Source organism: Prionailurus viverrinus, chromosome D1, assembly GCF_022837055.1.
Source record: "Prionailurus viverrinus isolate Anna chromosome D1, UM_Priviv_1.0, whole genome shotgun sequence".
In the NCBI taxonomy this organism is placed as follows: Eukaryota; Metazoa; Chordata; class Mammalia; order Carnivora; family Felidae; genus Prionailurus; species Prionailurus viverrinus.
Genome location: NC_062570.1, coordinates 80,544,982 through 80,567,213, shown reverse-complemented (window position 1 = coordinate 80,567,213; position 22,232 = coordinate 80,544,982). Strand labels below are relative to the sequence as shown.

Genomic DNA, 22,232 nt, shown 5'->3' with positions numbered 1-22,232 from the left:
AGAATGTAGTAGATATAATTAATGAAAGCAATTTTTCATCCTTCTCTGAAACCACCCCTTTGCATATGATTAAGGTGGTTTTTCCCCCATCAAGAGGTGAAATATACTTCCCATCCTATTGTTCCTGAAATTGGCCACTTAATTTACATTGGCAAGTGAGATGTCAGCATACATAATGTAAGCAAACACTTTTAAAGAGCTTATGCTTGGATTTTCTATATCACTTCTGCATCATCATAAAAAGGCATGCCTGAAGAACAAAGTGGGAAGACCCCTCCTACTCAGTTTCAAATTGTATTATAAATCTACTATAAACCAGACAGCAGAGGTGCTGGTGAGAGTATAGGTGTATATATAGATCAATGTAATAGAACAGAGAACTCAGAAATAGGTCCACATAAATGTAGTGAGCTGATCTTTGAAAAAGGAACAACACAATTCAATGGAACTGAATGATCTGTTCAACACATGATGCTAGAAAAAGTGGGCATTCATAGGCAGAAAATTCAACCTAGAAACAGATTTTACACTTTTCACAAATATTACTCAAAATGGATCATAAATCCAAATAAAAGATAAAAGCTCATAAAACTTTTGGAGGAAAAAATAAGAGAAACTCTCTGCAGCCTTGGATTGATGATGAGTTTTTAGATACAATAGCAAAAACATGATCCATGTGAAAAATTGATACATTTTTATTTTCATAGCCATAAAACAATAAAAATGTAAGAATAAATATTAAATGTATGTTGGTATGTGAAAGAAACTAGTCTGAAAGGGCTACATTGTGTATGATTCCAATCATATTAAGTTTTAAAAAAGACAAAACAATGGTGTTGGTAAACAGATCAGTGGCTCCTTCTGAACCTAAAGAGGTCAGAGGAAGACAGAAGTTGAACAGGTGAAACACACGCAATTTTTAAGGACGTGACACTATTCTGCATGATACTGCAATGGGGGAATACATGACACTCTCCTTTTGTATGAACTCAAAGAACTTTAAGCACAAGAAGTAAAACTTACAAATTAGAAACAAACCATGTAAGACATTGGAGGATCATGGCATGGAATGCAGGATACAAAAGGGACCAGTCTAGCTGCATTACAAATGTGTGAAACAATACCACTGAAAGGAGTTGGAATATAAAGGAGCTGACCAAGTCATCGTCATCGTGGAAATAAATGGAGTGTCTAATAGGACTAGAGGCAAAAGGAACCATACAGAGTGCTGTTCTCTAGATGGCAGAGTTGTTTCTCTAAGGGGCAAGATTTAAGAATCATGACCCTAGAACTGAACAATTAAACAAATAGATGAAGATTATAGGAACCAGGTTTCTTCTTGGTGGAGTGAGAATTTTCAGATAAACAAGAAAAAGGAATTTAGAATGATCCAGATAGTAATGGATTAGAGTTGGAATCATCAGAAGGAACTCATATTTCACTTAATAAATTTACTTAATAGCTATACACAGAAATATATATGAGTGGGACTAAAACAATCACCCTTCAAGAGCAATGCCTAAACCTAGTGGCTAAATGTTGGTTTCTAAAGGCACCCCCCAATAAAAGTACTAGAGCTCCTTAGAGAAAAGGCTTGTTCTAGGACAGGCATTAGAAATATACAAGAGAATCTCAAAGTGCCAGAAAGTAAGAAAGTGCTTAAAACACACACACACACACACACACACACACACACACACACACCACAGTATTAGAGGTATGTAAAAAGTATCCAGGAACCAACTGAAATGGGAAGAGTTCCTAATTGCCAAAGTTCAGACAATTTGGATAACAAAAGAAATAAAAAGAATTTTGCATTATAACCCAATGTGTAAAATAAATATCCATAAGACCGTAGTGATATAAATAAGTGACTGAAGACATAAATTAATGAGAGAGAATAAACACAACCCTTGTTCAGGAGAATTCCAAATTATCTGTAAGATACTCTGCCTTCAAGGAGGTAGAGTCTAACTCTTTACCTCTTTAGTGTCTTCCTTCGAGAGTAACTTCTTTCCCAAAGTACAGACAAAAATGGGAATAAAGTCACTTTATAGTGATCTCAGTATAGAAGTCTCACAAACAGCATTGTGATTAAGTTCAACATCAACAGTGGCAAGTCATGTTGATAGTATGCACTTTTGATAGTAAGAGGTGAAAATGACATTTTATCTCTGTGGTTTTCCACCCCTAAACATATGAGTCTAATCATTAGAAAAACATCAGAAAAAGCCATTTAATGGCCATTCTGGAAAATACTTAACCAATACTCCTCAAATATGTCCATGTTCTCAAAACAAGGATAATCTGAGAAACTCACAGACAAAATAAGACTAAGATGGCTTAATGACTAAATGTAATGGGGTATCTTAGATGGGATCTTGAAAAGAAAAAGGATATAAGGTGAAGAATAAGAAAAGTGAATCAAGTGTGAATTTTAGCTAATAATAATGTATTGATATTGGTTCATTTGTTCTATACCATAGTTCATATGTTAATAATGGGGAAATTGGTTATGGAGTAGCTGGGAACGCTCGTTGAGTGTCACATGTTCCATTGTAAAGCTGAGATCCAGCCTTCTAGAAGTTTTTCACAATTAATGTACAAAACTACTTATACAGAATCAACTCTCCCCGTTTTCTCTCTTTGAATATGCTAATTATTTATTTCTAGAGAGATAGCAGAGCTGAGCTGGTAGGAGGTGAAACTTGGAATAAGAGAGCTGGAGTTTAAATACTGACTCTTATCACTTTCTGGTTATGTAACTTGGGCAACTTACTAACCTCTCTATGCCTCAAGTCTCACTTCTGTAAAATGAGGATAATGTCAGAAACCTCCTCATACGATTTTTAAAGAATTAAACTAGTAAGCAAATTAAATGAAATCTTGCCATTTTCAACAACATGGATGAAATTGAAGGGTATTATGCTAAGTGAAGTAAGTCAGAGAGAGACAGCTATCATATGCTTTTACTCATATGTGGAACTTGAGAAACTTAATAGAAGACCATGAGGGAAGAAAAGAAAAAAAAAATAGTTTCAAACAGAGAGCGAGGCAAACCACAAGAGACTCTTAAATACAGAGAACAAACTGTGGTTTGATAGGGGTGGGAGTTTGAGGGGTCAGGGAAAATGGGTTATGGGCATTGAGGAGGAACTTGTTGGGATGAGCACTGGGTGTTGTATGTAAGTGATGAATCACAGGAATCTACTCCTGAAGCCAGGACTACACTGTATGTGAGCTACTTGACAATAAATTATTTTTAAAAATTAAATAATAAAATAATAAATCAGTATTCATAAAGCACTTTGAATATTAGCTGACACATACATATATATATACACACATATGTATCAGTATACTATGTATATATACTTATCATATATAAGTAAAAATGAATTTGGTTTCTAGATTTCTTTTGCTTGCTATCGATATATCATAAAAAGAGTCAAAAGAAGCAATCTTGCAAGTTTGTGACCTGGCAGGGATAATAGATTCTAACAGGCATTGCAAATGTGTCCAGAGCTACAGACCCATAAGCTCACAGGATTTCCACTATTTAAATTGCTGAGGGCCTCCGTGAACCTCATATAAACTAGCTAAGGGATCTTGGGGGTTGAATTATTACAGAAAGAGTAAGTCAGGATAATTACTGGCATGGTGATTAATGTCCCATGTTGTGATAGATTTGATCCTATTCCTAAAAGAATCATCTGCTTGCATTATTGTTGCATTAAAATCATAAAACATAATAAAAGAACATGATTCCAGAGTGTTAAACTAACAGAAGACGTATGAAGGCCAAGAGCCTTTGTTAGATTTGTTTTATTTTACATGACGTTAACTAAAAAATTACATAATTCCAGTATGAATTTTTCTGATGTTTATAGGTTATAATATCATACAACCCAACTTCAAAAACAAATAAAATCTGAAATGTAAACAGAAGCACAATAGATCCAGAAAAAAACATAAATTATAGGGTGTGATGGGGTGTGGCTATAGGGGTGCAAGTGGAAGGTGGGAGAAAATTGCTCTGGTAATAAGGTCATAATATTCAAGGAATTTGCACAGTTGAGGTGTAAATTTAATTCCAACCTTCTTCTAAGCCAAATATAAAGTAAAACATAGCCTGTTTTACAATCCTCATCATCAAGGAATAGAAAAGATACCAGAGACATAGAAGGAGCAAAACTATTCCAAGCAGTAGGCTGTAAAAGAGAATTCTCACAAATCAAGACCATAATTCCACTCAAGAAAATGAACTATTCCAGAAACCAAGATAATATAGTCCAAATTCATGGCTTTTCTTAAACCAAAGATAACACTGAAATATTTTGTTTTACCTCTCAACACACGCAAAGTGGCATGAAAAGTCAGAACTTTCTTTTTTGCCGTTGTGCACCTTCCATGTCACGTGTTCTTACACTAGATGAAAATGAAAGCCAGGGAGAGTTGGTTCTGCACTCTGTGATATGTGAGGCTAGCACAGTTTCCTCAGTGGTACATTCTTAACAGCTAGCAGTGTCTGACACACAGTCAATATTTTGTATAAATAGACAGTTCTAAATGTCTAAAAATCAGTCTTGAATAATATTGAATTAAACTAAGGGGATGTAGGGGCAAGCACGGATCTCTGAATGTTGCCTAAATTCTAATTTATCCGATGACAAAGCCTGGTGGGGAAGTCTGACGCAACAGAAACTAAGAATCAAGATATTCAGACCCGCAGACTCCTTATGGCACTGCCTCCTGCTTGGAGAGACAGCTGGGGTCTGTAGTACTAACAGGCAAGATCCAGAAGGTCAAGTGGATCAGATTTTTCAAACACGTAGTTAAAAACAGATCCAGGGAATATTTGGTTTTTTACAAACACACCATCTCTCCAACGTCCTAATGACAAAGTACAGAATTTTTCCAAAATTTGGGGAACTTTGATGACACAACCTTCAAGAACTTTAGTCACCGCAGCACGAGAAAGAGATCTTGAGAGCAAAGCAAAGACAACAGGATGTGCAATAGGTTTGCATCTGGCAACAAGATCAGAAAATTCTAGGAGAGACCTCTATATACATGAAGTTGTTATTTTAACTATTATTTTTTTTAAAAAAATGAACTTGTCAGTCACTTTGGAAACAATAACAGAGCACAAATGTGTTTCAACATAATGATTAGAACTATGAGTAGTGGGGGGTGCCTGGGTGGCTCAGTCGGTTAAGCGTCCAACTTCAGCTTAGGTCATGATCTTGCGGTTTGTGAGTTTGAGCCCCGGGTCGGGCTCTGTGCTGACAGTTCAGAGCCTGGAGCCTGCTTCGGATTCTGTGCCTCCCTTTCTGCCCCTTACCCACTCATGCTCTGTCTCTATCTCTCAAAAATAAATAAATGTTAACAACAGCAACAACAACAAAAGAGCTCTGAGTAGTGATCTCCAAACTGGGTTGTAGTCACCCTAGAGGTGCATAAGATGGGTTGTGGAAAGAAATTCCTTTTCCTCCTCTTCCTCCTCCTACTTCTCTCTCTCTCTCTTTGTATGTGTATATATATAGATATATATAGATATACATATACACACACACCCATGCACACATTACATATAAAAATATATTTAATGATTTATACATGAATATAAATAATATATTTATAAAAATAAGTAAAACAAATAATTTAATAACATCTAGATCATGTGTGCATGAGTAGTGTGTGTGTAATTTCTTTTCTCTTTTTGGGAATTTGTTTATAATGTAATAATATACCATATTAACCATAATAATATATGAATAATATCTCTCACTTATTGAGTGTTTAATATATGCCCACATTTATTGTACGCACTTAACATATATTTAACAGTTCAATCCTCACAATAAGGATTTCAGTGTGTTTATGCATGTTTTACTTAATAAAATAGTTAGCATTACTACCCATATCTTAGGATGAAGTTAACAGTAGTACCTACTGGTAAAATAACTTACCTAAGGTCACAAATCTAGAAAATGACAGAGGCATGATTCAAATCTAAACAGTCTGACTCCAGAATTGGTTTCTGAGCACAACAGGGGTATATGTATATAATGCGTAATTAGTAAAATATGAACATATCTAGGGGCATGTGCTCAAGAAATTTAATGGGAATAATAAGCTTTTTAAAATATTGAAGACCAGACAGACTATCTTAATGTGTTTAAGATTATTCATCTAATGAGACTTATGAGTTAATGAAATGGGAGTACTTACTAGTGGTTGGAAGAATGACAATAAGAGTGAATTGTTATTATATACCATTCAGCTCCTTGTAAGTATTTACTAAGCATATGCATTCTGTTCAGTAGCACTGATCTACACCCTATGGTAAATATTTGATATTTATGGCATACATCTATAGATCATGTCTGCTTGTCACTTTACCATCTTTTTAAGGAGGTTGAAAGTCAACAATCCCTGAACACACACACACACACACACACACACACACACCCCACACACGTTAAAATTAAGATTAACTTTAACCTCAGGTTTTGCTGAAACATCTGGTCCTGTCAATGATAATATCTTGTGATTAACATTGAGAGAGTTGGCCTTGAATCACTAACATATGTGTAAGAAGCTGATTTAGTTTCTAAATTACACAGAAATAGCTTGGCATAACATCTGGTTAATGTGCTACTAAAAATGAATTTCATTTTAATAGATTAAAGTTATATAAGTCTCCTTTGGGAGAAGGAGCAGACAAATTGAATTTTTCTAAAATGTAAGAATTAAGTGTAATACAAATTTCTGTAAGTGGGAACATTATTATTGAAGTGGGGTATGTATATATGTAACAGTTTAGACTTATAAAAATCTAAAATAATGACTATTTTCTCATGTTTTGTATCAATTTCCTTTTTTTTTTCTTTCAAGAGAACGTGTTGATTTTTTATGTATATATGTATTTATTTATTTATTTTTGGTATGTATTTTGGGAGAATGGAGGGATCTGCTCTACCTCTAGCTTTGATAATGGATTTTGGAGGAGATTGCTTCATATATACAACAGGGACCTATTGTTGCTTAAATCTGTCATTCTAATATTTCCTTGAAGGTTCTCCAATTTTCTGTGGCATCCGTCGTACAGTTGGTTAATTTGAAATACCTTGTGGATGATTAATTTGAGACATTGAAGACACCTCTTATGCCCCCCTTTCTCGTTCATTTGAATAATAAATAACTATGGATAGACAAGGTGAATAATTATATTATGTGTGTATAAATACAGGTACATTTTTCTCTGGAGAGGATTTGTGGTTCTTACAAGATTCTCAGATGATCAAGCATTAGGAAAAGAAATAAGTGTAATGCTGTAGATCAATATTGAATTTCTTCAAAAGCCATTCCAGTACTGATTAGTTTTCTCAGGTCAGAACTAAGTTGTTACAGGATCTAAAACACTCAATTAGTGACTTCAGTTAATTCATCTGGAAGGCAAGTACTTTGGACTATGTTTACTTTTAGTGTCTTTTCTAGTTATAAGAGTCTATGCGTGTTTGGGTTCATTACAAAGTAGTAAACATTCCTAGCTCATGTACAGAAATAAAATATTCTCAGATTTAAATGTACCTAACCAATGGCTATTTATTTCAACTTTTTTTTAATGTTGTTTTTTTTTTTCTGAGACAGAGAGAGACAGAGCATGAGCAGGGGAGGGACAGAGAGAGAGGGGGAGACACAGAATCCGAAGCAGGCTCCAGGCTCTGAGCTGCCAGCACAGAGCGGGGCTCGAACTCACGGACTTGTGAGATCATGACCTGAGCTGAAGTCGGATACTCAACCGACTGAGCCACCCAGGCGCCCCTTATTTCAACTTTTTAAAGTTATTATTATTTATTGACTTTATTAATAAGTAATAACTTTGTTTCTAAAGTTACTGTTATTTCTAAAGTTAAAATTATTGTTTCTAATAAATGAGCTAATTGTTAACATTGTAAACTTTAATACATATTTACAGATTTTCCATGGCATAATGATATGCAATTCTATTTATTAATGGAGTTTTGATGAATCCTCAGTTGACTTTTAGCGATTTTAAAGAAATGAAAATGCAGAAAGATTTGTTAAATCTTATTTCATATCATTCCTTCTTACCTAAAGTCTATTCTCTTTAAAACAGTATGTACATACACACACACACACACACACACACATACATACACACACACAGAGTGTATGAAAAATGATGGTCCTGTTATATGTATAATCACAAAGAATGGAAGCTTTTCTGGAGTATCTAATCCCATGAGGAAAGTACAGCAAAAAGTTTTAGATATAATTTCTTCATAATATACATTCTCCTCTTTCATTCAATTTTTCACAAATCTTTAATAACAACCTATTAAATTAATGGCATTTGTAATTTTCAGGCTATTCAAGAAAAGAAATGTTTTGTGTCTTTTTCTCCCTTCTTTATTTTCTTCCTTTCTTCACCCCTTTATTTAGTTTTATTGTTTATTTAGCTAGAGAAGAGACAAGAAAAATACAAAATAAGATAAAATCTCAGACTCTATGAGGGTTATAATAAACAGGTTTTTCAAATAGTCTCATATTCACATAAACCTCTATCTTGCCTATAGCAGTGTACCAAAATGCATTTTGAAGCTATATTTCATGTATCTGGAACTTCACCTTTACTATTAGAATTTATTGTCAGAAAAGATACTTTGATTTTTTCAGTGGTTCTCTTCTTAGCTACTCAATCTGCTTCAAAGTGGTGATTGTCTTCCCTACTAAATTTTAGGACTAAGCATGTAACAATGTATTTTTTAAGTTTTTATTTAAAGTGCAGTTAGTTAACATACAGTGTAATAGTAGTTTCAAGTGTACAATATAGTGATTCAACACTTACACATAACACCCGGTGCTTATCACAGCAAGTGCACTTTTTAATCCCTATCACTTATTTCACCCACCTCCCCCCAGCTCTTCTCTGGTAGCAATCTTTTCTATAGTTAAGAGTCCATTTCTTGGTGTCCCCCTCTCTTTTTTTTTTCTTTGCATGTTTATTTTGTTCCTTAAATTCCACATATGAATGAAATCATATGGTATTTGTATTTCTGTGACTGACTTATTTCCCTTTGCATAATACTCTCTAGCTCCATCCCTGGTGTTGCAAATGGCAAGATTTCATTCTTTATTTTATTTTTTTTATGGCTGAGTAAACATTAAAAATTCAACACCAAGCATTTTGGGCCTCAATCAATTATGAAAATGTTCATAATTGAATTTTATATTGTATTTTCAGAGCAGCCAAGCTAAGTCTGGAATGTCAAGATCACAGCCACATTGTGCTGTGCCTTGCCCCAGGTAATATCCATCTATAATAAAAACTTTGGTTTTCTTTTTTTGACTGACTATGCCAAGCTTCGTCACATCTCAGGACCTTTGCACGGCCATGTTCCTTCTGCCCCAAAGACTATACACTTAAAAATATTTACTAGCTTCTCAATTAGAAATATTTACTGCCTAACTCTTACTCATTCTTTGGATTTTAGCTCTAAATCCATTTTCTCAAAGATGTGCATTTCTGATCACTCCACTATAATTTTGTCATATTACTGTGGGGTTTTTTTTAGTATGTCATATTTTTCTTTCAAGTATTTTTACTAGGTATATTATTATAATATATACAGCAAATTACATAGCAGCAGACATCAAACAACAGAACTGTGCTACTTTTATGCTTGAGTCCTGGAATGCTCTGTTGGAAGGGTTATTAACCACTAAGTTTCTGAATAATAGTAAGTTCAGGACAATTCAGAAGAATGGGTCAGGATGACCTAGGTAGTGACTATTTACCAAGTGTTACAGAAGCATTTCAATATTTGAAGCATTCTCAAGTTTATACTGGCACATATAGTTCAATATCAGTCTTCACAAATTTTCATTTGTCTCTCTACCTGTGTTAGTCTTTATTGTTCATCACTCTCACTAGATACTATTCTCCATCACAATAAACACTGCCTCTGTTTTAATAGCCATTTAAACTGTAATAATTAGAGATGACTAATGAATAAATAGATGACTGATGCTGATGCTTGATACTCGACTACATATTCTACTAAAAGAAAGTTCTACATTCTCTTCCGAAGAATCTAGAATTATTGTTTCTCAATTTGCATTTCAAAAGCCCAGTCCATATAAGTAGGGGTAGTCAGCCTAGTTTAGCAACTTGGGAAAGCTTGAATTCACCCCATAACAGAATGAAGAATGCTTCTCTAGAACTATTATGGTTCACCATGAAATTAACCTGACAGACAATGACTATACTTCCTTCTGCAAAGCACAGGGATGGGTGGTTTATTAATACTATGAAGAATCGTGCTGAGAAGCCAGAGATAAAATATATAACAAAATTGTATAGATGTTAAAATTACTAAGTCAATTGTGAATATATTCTATAGGCACTTTAATCTAGTTGAGTATGATTGAAGGTAATGGTCCTTTCTATTTGAGCAAATCCTGCCACTTGAAGCCTGAACAGAGACAATTTTTGAGTATGTCACTAACAAACCTAATAGCTGCATTGATGTTTATGTGCCAAATCCTTTTTTAATTTTTTTAAATCAATATCTTAAATTTTTTTTTTACATTCATTTTTTTTTTTTTTTTTGAGAGAGAGAGAGACAGAGCACCGGGGAGGGACAGAGAGAGAGAGAGAGAGAAAGAGAGAGAATCCCAAGCAGGCTCCGTACTGTCAATGCAGAGCCTGATGAGGCACTCAAACTCATGACTGTGAGATCATGACCGGGGTGGAGAGATCATTACCTGAGTTGAAATCAAGAGTCAGATGCTTAACTGACTGACCGACCCAGGCACCCCATCCCCTAAATACTTTAACAGTGTTTGCTTTAACTAAAAGAATTGTCTCAGACAAAGTTAGCAGGTAATTAAATTACCAAATATTAACCTTTCAAATTCCCCATCATTCCAAAACTGTTTTCATATGAATTCATTTTTACTAACTCTAGGGATTTTAATACATTCTTCTGTCTTGTTGCTCAATGTTAATTATTTGTTATTTATTTTCCCTTGAATCTGCAACATATGTGGAATCTAGTGATCAAAGTAGAACACAAACCCTATAATTTATCTGGAGCCTCCAAAATATGGGGGCACCTGGTGGAGAGGGATTAGAAAACCTTGTGAATTTTATGTTAGTATTCAGTGTCTTATGTAATTCTATATAAGACTGTGTTCAATGTCTTACATACGGATTCTCTATTGTGTATTCAATATGCTTTTTAAGAAAAACATGCATAATGTTTATTTTATGCAAGTCATATTTCAAGCAATTAAAAATATTGTTACCTTTAAAACAGCTTTCAATTTAAAACTTTAATTAAAAAAATTATAAGTGAATATTCCAATTTTCACTTTCTCCATGAGACTCGTAGAGTCTAAGGAAGCTTTATGGCTAGTAAATTACAAAACATAATCATAACCCAAGTCTTAATGATCTAAACCTCAACTTCATTTCCCTCTACTTCATCTCCTTTAGCCCATAGTATTATTTTGTCAAAGAGGCCTCATCGGTACCTTGTGGATGCTGCAACCTTCCCTTCCTTTGTTCTCTCTCCAAACTGCTTAAATATCATTCCTCTTCCTTTTTAAATGTAACATTTAACTCTTTGATTTACTATATAATTATGTTTATTGAGATTTATTTATTTGTTTACTAATCAATGCCTGTCTCCACTCTCTCTAATATAAGCTAGATCAAGTGAGGAATCATGTCTTCTTTGTTGTCTGATGTGTCATAAACATTTAGAATATAGAAGGACCTCCATATATATTCAATTAAATGAGTATGATAGTTACACTGTAATATGCTATGGCAGGTAACTGTAAGGTTTTAGATCCGATACTAAAAATTGCTATCAAAACACTTCATTGGAATTGAGTCAGTGTTCAATAAGCAATAAATATAATAATAATATTAATATTAGTATTAAAGATATATAGTCTCTTTTTTTTTTTGTAATCAGACTGCTACCAATTTATTTGACATCTTGTTTCCCAGATGTAAAGCTCTCCTCAATTCTTGGAGTCATTTTCTGTAATATTGTTGAAATTTTTTGGATCTCTCTTGATTTTTATTCTATTTATTCTATGAACTTGTTACATCACCAGTTACCAAGATTTGTGTGTTAAAAATTTGTTACTGTGTTTGTGGATTTCTCCATTTATCTTATTAGTTTTGGGGTTACCTTTTAATCATTTAACAGATAACTTGCAAAATATATTTGTTAATGATGCATATGTTATACTTGTATTTTCAAGTATACCTCAACATAAACGTTAAGATTAAAAGAAGATTCATGGAACCAGTAGCAATCAAGAATTATTTATTCAAAAAAGGATATGTGCACATGTGACCAAGAACAAATTTCTTCAGTGTGTAAGCTGGGAGGGAGAAGTTGTGGAATCTGGCTTAAGACTCCTGAATCCTGATATACATATTCCAAAAATTAATTAATTAAAATAAATATTAATTAAATAGAGTTAAAAATTTATTTAATAGAGCGCATTTACTAAGTGCATAAGGAAATATCAAGATGAAGAAATTACACTATTATTCTAAAAACTGATTTTGAGGAAGAGTGCAAATGCCTGGGTCTAGTCCCGGTTCCATCTCCAAGCACATAGGTCTGAAAATGATAATAGTTCTCAATGTGTTTATCACTTCTCTCCCACAGAGAAGGAATGACAATGCTGTTCTATCAGTCTGATGGGTAGTGCTAATAGTGAGGAGTCAGATCAAGTTAGATCCTATAAGTTTATCATAAGCATAAAATATTTTACCAATGCAAAACATTTTTCAAAATTTTTTGAACTCTTAAAAACATTTACCCAAAGAAACCCACTAATTTGAAGGGATATATGTACTCCTATGTTGAAAGCAGCATTATTTACAATAACCAAACTATGGAAGCAGCACAAGTATCCATCTATAGATGAATGGATATATATTATAAATGGATATATATATGGATATATATATGGATATATATATCCATTATATATATTATATATACATATATATCCATTATATATATTATATATACATATATAATATATATATGACTATTATTCATCCCTAGAAAAGAATGAAATCTTGCCATTTACAGCAACAGGGATGGAGCTGGAAAGTATAATGCTAATGAAATAAGCCACTTAGAGAAAGATAAATACCATATGATTTCATTCATATGTGGAATTTAAGAAACAAAAAAGTGAGCAAAGGGAAAAAAAGAGGCAAACCAAGAAACAGACTCTTAACTACAGAGAACATACTGATGGTTACCAGAAGGGAGGTGGGTGGGAAAATGGGTGAAATAGGGGATGAGGATTAAAGAGTATACTTATCGTGATGAAATAAAGTAAAAATTAAATTTTAAATTAAATTAAATTAAATGATGAAAAATGCGAGAAAGTGAATGGAAACCTATACTGTGACCTTCTTATGCAGTGGAATAATACTTCATAATTGTAACAATGACCTACTTAAACCCACAACAAAATGAATGGATCTCAGAAATATGCTGAATGAAACAAGTTAAATCCAAAGTAATTTGTTCTGAATAAATTTATTCATATGAATATTCTAGAACAGGCAAGATAATCTATAGTTTTAGAATCAGAAGAATGTCTCTGAGGTGATGGAAATGTTCCATAATCTGGTTGCATTAGTGCTTATACGGATTTAGATATTTGTCAAGCATAAAGCTGTCCTCTCAAATCTACGCACTTTTGTATTTTGTATATAAATCATACTTTACTAAGGTATGTTTCAATAAACTGTGTTTCTTCAAAAATAAATAAAATAAGCCACTTAAAAATTAGAAAAAAAAGGGGCGCCTGGGTGGTGCAGTCGGTTAAGCGTCCGACTTCAGCCAGGTCACGATCTCACGGTCCGTGAGTTCGAGCCCCTCGTCAGGCTCTGGGCTGATGGCTCAGAGCCTGGAGCCTGTTTCTGATTCTGTGTCTCCCTCTCTCTCTGCCCCTCCCCCGTTCATGCTCTGTCTCTGTCTGTCCCAAAAATAAATAAATGTTGAAAAAAATTTTTTTTAAATTAGGAAAAAAAAAATAAAATTAGACATACAATGTGAGATTCAGCAGAAAAAGTCTTTCATTTACTTGTTTACTTTAAATTTACATTTTAAATGCTTAATAATGAATTTTAGAGTAAACATCTTTGCTTTATAGGATCTGAATATAGTCTTTATTTTTGATAAAGGCCTTTCAGCTAGTTATTGCATATGAACTTAAAATACACATCCTTCATAACGAGAGTTTACACCACTCTCTGCAAAGCGTGATCACATTCTGTGTGCTCCTACATGACTAGAAGATTGACACACAATAAACTGTTCTGTTTGCCCTTAGAATAATCTTCTTGAGTTTAGGTCAGTGATTTTGGCTTCAGTAAAAATTCTTTATCATTATAACCCCATTTCTTAGCCTTATTGCTTCCCCACGGACTTCTGAAAAGGCTGTTTGTCTTTTCCGCTGACCTACTTCATCTGGCATTGCTCTTTTCTAGCAGAGAGTTTGCGTGCATCAAATTTGAGCTCTCATCTAGGGCAAAATATTCATCCAGCTAATCTTCACAGTTACTCACATCAGTTTTATCTACTGCCATCCTCACAGCACTTAATTTGTTTCTGTATCGTAATATGGAATTCACAACCAGAAAATTAACAAATAGACTCCTTCAAATTGAATTTGTTTTACTAAACATGAAAAACAATTTTTTTTGGTTTAACCTGGAAGTTTAGTATGTTAAACATTGCAAGGAGACTCTAGAAATTTTATTGTTCCTCATCCTTTAATTATCCTTTATTCGCTCATTCATTCATCCATTGCTTCACTAGTGTTTCCAATTACCAACCCAGCTACTTGCCATCCCCCCTCCATTAATCTTTTGTCTTCCATTCACTACATACCTCCAATGCTTTATCTGTGCATCCATATAGGGTATATCTATGCGCTTACCAATACATCCATCATCCATCCTTTATCCATCCATTCATCTACCTAACTTAGCATCACATAGCAAGCCAAATTACTTACTAAACCTGACTGTAAGTTTGGCATTAAGCCATAATAGATATTTCAGTAATAAGAAAGAATTTCATAAAGTTTATCTCAAACAAGAGAGGAGATGAAACTTATTAGTTATTAAATTTTTTAAGATGTAAATGATTTCAAACAACTTTTTGATGTTCATCTTTTTGTCTCTATTTACTTAAATCATGAATATTCAGAGAAACATGGTCACACCAATAAGCCATTGCCTGTGAAATCTGAGGAAAATATACAGATATCCCAGGTCCAACCCAACCTTTCTGTTGTAGAATATCCAACAACTCAGTCTGAACATCAAATATTTTGATAGCACCACATGGATCTGGGTGTATAGCCAACATTGAGAACTACTGGCTTCAGAGAAATCCTATGGTGTGTAGTTTTCATTCAATAGTAAGTTACCATAACTCATCTCAGGAAAACATATACATATATATATATATATGTAATACATATATTTATATATATGTAATACATATATTTATATATAATACATATATTATATATATATATATATATATATATATATATAAATCAGGCTTATCATACAGTGTAAATCTCACCTTGTGCAAAGATATACAAAAATCAATATAAGCCAACATATTTAAAGCGTGTGTAATTACAGTTGTTAACAAAAACCTACATGTTAATGAAAGAAGAAATAGTATGTTTTATAACAGACTTACATTTATCAATAAAAAATGGTTAGATATCTTTATGTTTTATTCTCCTTAGAGTTTTATAGGAAACTCTTTATCCATTTTCCAGGAAGCAATAATGCTGAAGATATACTTCTGGATTCTCCTGTCACAGTTCATTAAGGCAGGAGGGGTGTTCTTGTGAATGGGGGGTTGAGAGTCTAAAATCCATTGACATTTTTTTCTCTTTATTCAGCACAGTTAAGGTAAATTCATCTGTCCCTAGTGATTTCTCTTACTCCTCTTTTGAAACGTTTCCCTGTGTAATAAGCATCTGCCTCCAAGTCTTTATGACAAGCAGAGTTGATTTGCATCCTAAAGTCTGCTATCTAGAAGCATTTTTGGAGCCCCTCCCTCTGTATAAAAATTAGACTTTAATTTGTAGTGTAGTCTAGGATCTGTCTTTTAAACCCACTTCTCATATGAAAATACAGATTTAAGGTTCAAAGATAAGAAAAGGAGAAATAAATGTTACATGAAACTTTCATGGCCTAATACTCGCTGCTGGTAAGTTTGGAAAGGTAGCTGAGGGGGTGGCTCATGGAGGGCTTTGTATGCCATGATAAAAAGGCTGGGCTTAATCTTCCAAAATCTGGGGAGATCTGAGGCATTTGAGAAGGGAGGAAATGAGCACATCTGCATTTTGGACAGATAACTATTCAAGCTCCATATGGGAGATGCCATCCATGCTCTTCAAGTACATGGTGGAAGAGAAGACTGAGGCCGGGGGACCTGTGTGGTAGGCCCTACAGTGATTCAGAGGAGATGATACTATCTGGAAGAGAGCAGTGACTGTGGGGTAGCAGAAGAATATTTAGAATGATTTTTTATTTTGACTTTGTGTCATCGTAAATACATGTGCAATCACTATTGGAATGTCTCTTATACCTCCTGCTTCTGGTTTCCAGAATTAGACAAGTAAGATCATCTGCTTCTTGTTCTGGGGATTTCTGATTATGAAAATAACAGGGAGAAAGATGTAGAAGAGAAGTATTTTGACATCTGACTATGTTGCTAAATCTCTGAAACCAGCAAATGGGAGTCTACTCTGAGAAATATACTTGTCACCAGTAGCATCCGGCAGGTCATTTTGAGAGGTTTTCCAGGTTGCAAAGGACTTAGAATTTCACTACAAAGATTTCAGGGGAAATCATTTGCTTTTGTTGCTTTCAACATCATTGACCTGAATCAGAACTTTGTCTGGATGCAGTCACGAGCATATAAATCTCATTTAAGGTACTCTATCCATATCAAATTGCAATTAAACTTAGAAGGCTACTACTACTCATGAGTAGTAAAGTTTAAGCCTGTCATACAAGGCTCCCAATACCTTTTGAACTCCAGACAGAACACAACTGCTACCTTGTGTCATTTATCTTATCTAAGCTCTTGTTAGATTTGTGCATTTGTTCATGCAATGACCTCTATGCTCCCCCATTCCTACACTCGGCTGATTCCTTCTTCTAAATTCACTTCAAAGTTTAATTTCTCTTTGAAATAGTTCTTACACTACTCTTCAACCATTTCAGCCCCCTCACACTATCCCCATAATCTATGCAGTTTTCCAATTCCACATTTTTCCAGTTTATTTTGAGAATTTGACAAATTTTAATACACATATGATCAGCAAATCAGCATTTAAGTTTACTTAAGAGAAGCTTAAGTAAATAACAAGACTATTGTAGCAAAAACTCCTACATATATAATCAAAGTTAGAGCTTTTATCTATTATTCCCAGAAAAATATATTATTAGCTGTTGATAAGAAAAAATATAACCTTTTAGATCTTTTTTCCAGATAGCAATTGGCAGCAGCTAAGTTAATAACTGCATTTGGTGCTTATTCCCAATATCCATTTCTCTTCTTTAATAAATAAGCTTACGTAAACCTTCTACTTGGACAAAATAATCGGTGCTAATCTCATTTTAGAAAAGCTTTATAAAGATCTTGCTTTTTGATAAGCTGAGTCCCCTCTTGAATGGGCTGAGGAAGCTTTTGCTTCTACAGTGTTAAATAAACAAAACAAATGCTTTACCTCGGGTGAAATGATTAAATTCCTCTCAACTGACCTACAAGGGCAGCTATGTGGCTAGAGGAAATATTGGCCTGGAATACAGTTCCACAAAACACAAAGATTGAAAAGTACAAGGTTCTGAATTAAAAAGGTGCAACATCTTTCTTGAAAAGGAAAGAGTAATAGTTTTAGGCTCCGATAAAGTAGTCTGAAAATTCCTTGAGAAATACAACATTTTTGAAAAGTGGATAGCAGTTCATTAATCATGAAGAAAGAAAGTGAATTTCAAATACAAGACTTAATCAAATGTCTTGTATAAGAGTAGTAAAATAATGTTGAAATTCAAATACATACTTTCATTGAACCTATCAAATAACATTGAAGAGCATATATCGATCACAAGAGCTACAATGGGACCCAGACGATCTGAATGAAAACAAGCATCAGTTACATTTTTTCAAAAATGATAAGAAATTATAAAATATTCAGAAGACAATGTCACACCCATCCATACATATGCACACATATACATATGACATAAATTGTAAATACATTATTTTATAAGACTAATATTTAAAGTTACAAAATAATTTTTAAATTATTTTTTTTCCTGTCTCTTTTCACCAGTAACTCAATTTTGCTCCCTCCCTCAGTGGCATTTCTTTCTTTTTTTTTTTTTTAATATATGAAATTTATTGTCAAATTGGTTTCCATACAACACCCAGTGCTCATCCCAAAAGGTGCACCTCCTCAATACCCATCACCCACCCTCCCCTCTCTCCCACCCCCCATCAACCCTCAGTTTGTTCTCAGTTTTTAAGAGTCTCTTATGCTTTGGCTCTCTCCCACTCTAACCTCTTTTTTTTTTTTTCCTTCTCCTCCCCCATGGGTTTCTGTTAAGTTTCTCAGGATCTACATAAGAGTGAAAACATATGGTATCTGTCTTTCTCTCTATGGCTTATTTCACTTAGCATCACACTCTCCAGTTCCATCCATGTTGCTACAAAGGGCCATATTTCATTCTTTGTGGCATTTCTTTACTGAGGGATATTGGTCACCTGGTTGAATGCAAGAAGCTGTCCTATCACAAAAGTGTTTGACAATAGAGGATATTTGTACATCAGAAACATATTCACAACAATTTATTCTCAGTAATAAATCTATTAATTTCCTCAGAAAAAAAGTCCAGAAAAGCCTCTTACCAAAAAAATGAAGTTGGTGGCATCCGGACAGAAGTGAATTGAGTTTCTATTTTTCAGCCTTAACTGGATAAAAAAAAATTGGTGCCATTCAGTGATTAGCAAATGAGCAAAAGAGCAAATTGGATAGTCCACTGGAATGATCCATTATGTCTGAACACAGGTATAGAAATATATATATATATATGTATATGTATATATACATATATATATATATATATATGGGGGCTGTTGGCACTCACAGATCTTACATGTTCAGGTAAGGTGCAATACATACCTAGATAAGCAATTAAAACCACGTAGTTTAATACACACACATATAAATAACATATACACAAAATAAATGTGTACACATGTAGTTTTAATTACATATATAATATATACCAAATGAAAATTACATACATATTAAAAACAATGAATTGGATCTATAATTGTTGTCCTGTTTTACATTATCATGTAAGAAATTCAGGTAGTAGACAAACACAGGAGTTTTGATTTCATTTTTTAAAACAACCATGCAAAGTGTATATGTACCTGTGTTTGGCTACATGTAATTTCAGAAATAAGGGAATGCATATACTAGTTTGTTAAATTTCATCCTATTATGTTGCAATGGATGGAAAATAAAACTCTATCAGTAATTATAATTCAAATTGAGATAGATAAAGATTCATAAGAATGTTTTTTAAATTTTCTTTAATGTTTTCATTTTTTTAAGAGACAGAGACAGAGCAGGAGCTGGGGAGGGGCAGAGAGAGAGGGAGACACAGAACCCAAAGCAGGCTCCAGGCTCCACGCTGTCAGCACAGAGCCCTACACAGGGCTTGAACTCACGAACTGTGATATCATGACCTGAGCCGAAGTTGACTGCTTAACTGACTGAGCCACCCAGGTGCCTCACCACAAAAATGTATTTAAAGACTATCAGGCAAAATGTGCAAATGGAAACCTCTGATTGATTAGCTTATGTGATTATCGGTAATTTTCTTCATCAATTTACCGCTTGTGCTACTTTCTGTTATTTACAGGTTTATGTCATTTTAGTAGAGTTTAGTATATCAATATAGTTACAAAATAATCTATAAATCTATCGATTTTAATACAGACTTCAAACTTAAATTTATTTATTTATTTATTTATTTATTTATTTATTTGATTTTGGTTTGAGAGAGAAAAGGGAGCTTGTGCACAAGCTGAGGAAAGGCAGAGAGAGAGAGAGAGGGAGAGAAAGAATCTCAAGCAGACTCCATGCTGAGGCACCCTGTGCTGAGCTGTCAGCACAGAGCCCAATCCAGGGCTTGAACTCACGAACCCTGAGATCATGACTTGAGCTTAAGTCGGGTACTTCAGGCTACCCAGGCACCCCTATTCTATTATTTTTTAAGTTCTTAAGGATATCCTTAGTGAAAAGGACAAATTAGACATTCAACAAGTGTTTGTTGAATGAATTTAATACACAATGGAAGGGTGGTAACCTCAGTCTGAGGACCTTAAATCTAAAATGCCAAGGTGTACCTGGGTGGTTCCATTGGTTAATCGTCCAACTCTTGATTTGGGCTCAGGTCATGATGTCAAGGTTCATGGGTTCAAGATCCACATGGGGCTCTGAGCTGACAGAGCAGACCCTGCTTAGGATTCTCTCTCTCCTTTTTTCTCTGCCCCTCTCCTGCTCACTCTTTCTCAAAATAAATAAACGTTTTAAAAATAATAAAATAAAGTGCCAAATACAGCTCTTTTTTGTGGTAACTGGTGGGTGATAGTCTGCTTAAGGTTGAAGCTGAACATCTCTTTCCCAGCTACTGGCTGCCAGAAACTCATTGAAGTGGATTATGAATGCAAACTTTATACCTTTTTTAAAAAAGATTTAATGTTTTTATTTATTTTTGATAAAAAGAGACAGAGCGTGAGCAGGAGAGAGAGAGAGGCAGAGAGATAGGGAGACACAGAATCTGAAGCAGGTTCCAGGCTCTGAGCTGTCAGCAGAGATCCTGATGCGGGGCTCGAACTTGTAAACTAAGAGATCATGACTTGAGCCAAAGTCAGATGCTCAACCAACAAAGCCACCCAGGCTCCTCAAACATTGTAACTTTTATGAGAAGCATACAGCCACAGAAATTGCTGCTGATGTTCTGAGTGAAGAATGGAATAGTTTATGTGGTCCATATCTCTGGCGGCAGTGATGAACAAGGCTTCCCCATGAAGTGTGTCTCGACTCATGGCCATGTCCACCTGTTGCTTAGTAAGAGGCATTCCTGGTACAGAGCAAGGAGGACTGGAGAAAGAAAATGGAAAATCTATCCAGGGTTGCATTGTGGATGGCAATCTCAGCCTTATCAACTTGGTCATTGTTAAAAAAAAAAAAGAGGAGAAGGGTATTTCTGGATTCACTGATACTACTGTGCCTCATCTGGGGCCCAAAAGAGCTAGGCAAATCTGCAAACTTTTCGATCTCTCTAAACCTGATGTCCACCAGTCTGTTGTGAGAAAGCCACCAACCAAAGAAGATAAGAACCTAGAACCAAGTTTCAACGTCTTATTATTTCACGTGTCCTCCAACAAAAATGTTATTGCATTGCTCTGAAAAAAAAACCAGCCTACTAAGAAAAATAAGGAAGAAGCTACAGAATATGCTAAGCTTTTGTCCAAGAGAATGAAGGAGGCCAAAAAAAAAAAAAAAGGCAGGAACAGATTGCCAAGAGACAAAGGCTGTCATTTCTGAGAGCTTCTCCTTCTAGGTCCAGTCAACAATGAGAGTTTCTAAAAGTATGAAATAAATAAGATTAAACATCAATAAAATAATGAAATGAAATGAAATGAAATGAAATGAAATGAAATGAATGAAATGCCAAATATAGTCAGACATATTCACACCACTGGCTACTCAGTATGGAATGTGCTCAGTTGTTTCTTTAATCCAAATACATTCCAAATATTAGCAGAATTCCAAATATTCCAAATATTATTACATTCCAAATATTATTTAGCAGAAATATTAGAATATTTTTCTCAAAATATAATATTTTAGGAATAAGTATTAACAAAAATGTTTTACATGTGTCCATATGCTGAATATATTTGTACCTTCTTTTTGATATTTAGATCTCTATTTTGAAAGTGAATTAATTTGTTAGATTTGAATGATGATATTTTTGCTCCTGTGAGTGGCCCCAGATGTGTATAATGTATATAAACAATTGTAAA

At 34.2% G+C, this 22,232-nt stretch overlaps 1 pseudogene; it reads left to right on the top strand.

The window, feature by feature from the left end:
- Positions 1 to 16,495: 16,495 nt before the first annotated feature.
- LOC125146523 (40S ribosomal protein S6-like) lies at positions 16,496 to 21,782 on the top strand (annotated as a pseudogene).
- Positions 21,783 to 22,232: the final 450 nt, after the last annotated feature.